Below are 3,477 nucleotides of genomic sequence, written 5' to 3'. Positions count from 1 at the left end.
CCAATTCCTTCTTAGTTTATATTGATATATTCAATATTTCTTCTTGGTAAAGCTTTTGTATTTTTGTATTTCTCATAATGTTGTTGGAAATTCCTTGAGGACAACTATGCCATTTAGTAGGAATTGTATCTTCCTTTATGATGAAATTGATATAAGTTGGATTGGTTTAGTCATTTACTTATGTTGCTAGTTTCATCCTTCAAGAGATTTCCAATGTTAATTTCAAACGGTGATGAGATATATATGCTACATTTTAAGTATGCTTATAAATGTGTAATTTTAATCATGAAATATTAAAGGTTGATGAATTCTTAATTCCTTCACTAGTCTAGAAGGATATGTAATGTCATGATCATTATTGAGACAAGATGATAGAAAACCATAATATACCTTTACTATACTTTTCCCCTATTCATTCTTGTTGTTGGTTTTTACTTTTTTCAGTGAATTTGAATTTTAATTGTTATGGGAAGTTCAATAAGCTGCAATAATTTATCTAAGCTTGAAAATTTCTTTAGATTATTCCATATCTCGATTCATATAGATTCCTACCTTCTTTGCCACAAGAAAATGTCATTCAGTAGAAAGTCTTTAAAATTAAAATTCAAAATGTTCATCTTTGAGAGTTCCAAACCATTGGATGCTCATAGGCATAAGGAGAGAAGAACTTACTGTATTTTTCTTAGAAGAAACGAGTCTTTGATTCAAACCAAGAAGACAAAAAATTCCTACACATAGTAAAATCCATATATAACGTTTATATTTATAAGCCAAAATGTACATTACTTTTTGTATACTTTAGATAACAACCTTGTTAGCTTGACTAACCAAATGCTACTACAGAAAGGTCAAAGAGATGCAAACCAGGGCCAGCTTCAAAAGAATATTTTCCCTACTCTTGGTAAATAGGGAAAGTGAAACAAATATAGAGCATCATTTGGTAATAGGTGTTGATATTGTGAAGGCCAACAATCACTTGTTTCTTACCTCCAATAAATGTGTCTCTTGGTTTCTTGAGACCTTTCATATGTAATATTATTGGAGCTTTTTTATATGCTACTCCTGCTCATTTTTAATTATCTTTTTACACATTAATCCAATACTCTACAGTCTAGACGTAGCCACTATTGTGGTGAACCAGGATAAATCTGGTGTTGCATTTTTTTTTGTATTGCATCATTTTATTTCTCTGTTTAAATCCTTTCAATTGGTATCAAAGCACGAGCTGTGCAGATTTGGGAAATCGATGTTGAATTTTCCGAAAAGATGGAGGATATGAAAATAGAGAAATTTATAGGCAAGAATTACAGCCTATGGAAAGTGCAGATGCACTCCTTGCTGGTTAAGCAAGACTTGGCTCTCACAATCGAAGGAAAGTTTAAGAAACCGTCTACAATGTTTGATGAAGATTTGGAAAAGATGGATGAGAAGGTGATGGCATCCATTTTTCTCTCGCTAGCGAAAAACGTCTTGTTCAATGTCTCAAATGAGAAGTCAACGAAAGAAGTTTGGGACAAACTTCAGAATATGTATCAAACAACGTCAGCTACAAATAAAATCTTCATTATGAAGAAACTCTACAAACTAAAAATGAAGGAAGGGACTGTAATGTCCAATCATATAAATGATTTGAATACCCTACTATGTCAAGCAAGCTTGGTTGGTATGACTCAAGATGATGAAGCCAAAGCAATCATCTTGTTATGTTCTTTACCTGACAGTTGGGATCACGTAGTTACAGTTGTAAGTACTTCAAACTCTACAAAGTCAAAGCTAGCCTACGACAAAGTTGTTGCCACTTTATTAAGTGAAGCCATGAGAAGGAGTAACAAAGACTCCTCATTCGGTGATGTTCTCACTATGGTCAGCACTGAGAGAAGAGGAAGAAGTCATCATAGAGGAAATAATAATTACAATCAGTGAAGATCAAAGTCACCCAATCATTCAAGGTCAAGAGGTAGGAATGGAGAATGTTGGTTTTGTGGTAAGCCTGGCCACACAAAGAGAAATTGTTGGGCTTACAAGAAAGCACAAGAAAATGTGAGAAACATGGAAGCAAATACAGCCTATGAGAAAGATGAAAGTGCTTTAGTTCTTTCTACAAGTGACACAAAATTAGATTCTTGGGTGATAGATTTTGGAGCTTCTTTCCATGCTACTTCATGAACGGATTGTTTCACAAACTACCATGAAGGTCAATTTGGAGAGGTATTTCTTGGAGACAAAAAATCCTACAAAATAGTTGGCAAAGGTGACATTTTGTTACAGCTGGAAAATGGAGGACAATGGTTGTTAAAAGATGTTCACCATGTTCCCAAATTAAAGCGAAATCTAATTTTCATTAGTCAGCTCTTTGCACAAGGATATTATCCAACCTTACATCCAAATGCTTGGAAAGTTACCAAGGGTTCAAGAATAATTGCCAAGGGAAACAAAGTTGGTAATCTTTATCTTCTTGAGAAGCCTACTAAAATAGGGGCTACTATGATAGTCATGGGCAGCGATGCAACACTTTGGCATCAAAGATTAGGCCACATGAGCAAAAAGGGCCTTGAAATAATGCTCAAAAGGGATCAACTACCGAGTCTCCAATCAGCAAATTTGGAATTTTGTGAACATTGCCTTTATGGAAAGCAAAAGTGAGTCAGCTTCTTGAAAGATGGACATAATCTCAAGGAGAAACTCTTGGAACTTGTACACTCAGATGTCTTTGGTCCGGTTGAGGTAAGCTCTTTAGGAGGTGCAAAAAATTTTGTCACTTTCCTTGATGATTGTACTAGGAAAGTATGGATATATATGATGGCAAATAAATCTGAAGTTTTTTCTAAATTTAAAGTTTTCAAAGCTCTTGTTGAAAACCAAAGGGGCCATTAGATCAAATGTTTAAAAATGGATAATGGAGGTGAGTTTTGTTCACTGGAGTTCGAAAATTATTGTTTAGATAATGGTATTCGTAGGGTGGAAGTTGTACCCTACACCCCTCAAGAAAATGGGGTAATGGAAAGACTCAATAGGACAATAATGGAGAAAGCTCGGTGTATGCTTTCAAATGTAGGATTGAGAAAAGAATTCTGCACTGAGGCATGTAATATTGCTATATATCTCATTAATCAGAGTTCTTCAAGGTTGAACTTTGGAATTTTGGAAGAGGAATGGCAAGGTAGAAGAATTTCTTACTCTCATCTTAAAGTTTTTGGTTGTCAGGCTTTTGCACATGTGCCCAAAGAAAAGAGAAGCAAGCTAGATCCTAAATCTGAGCCTTGCATATTCGTTGGATATGGACAAGATCAGTTTGGCTTAAAGCTTTGGAGTTTAATTGATAAGAAAATTATTAGAAGCAGAGACGTTGTCTTCAATGAGAAAATATTTCCAGCATTACATTCTCAGGAAATGTCTAAAAAAGAATTTGTGTCAATCTCTGCACAAAGGAATGTTGGATTGAATCCACAAAAAGTTCCTAACACTATCTCATATAGT

This window comes from Cupressus sempervirens, chromosome 3 (genome assembly GCF_028749045.1).
Source record: "Cupressus sempervirens isolate cs-2001-9-10 chromosome 3, ASM2874904v1, whole genome shotgun sequence".
In the NCBI taxonomy this organism is placed as follows: domain Eukaryota; kingdom Viridiplantae; phylum Streptophyta; class Pinopsida; order Cupressales; family Cupressaceae; genus Cupressus; species Cupressus sempervirens.
Note: the sequence above shows the minus strand (reverse complement) of the source record.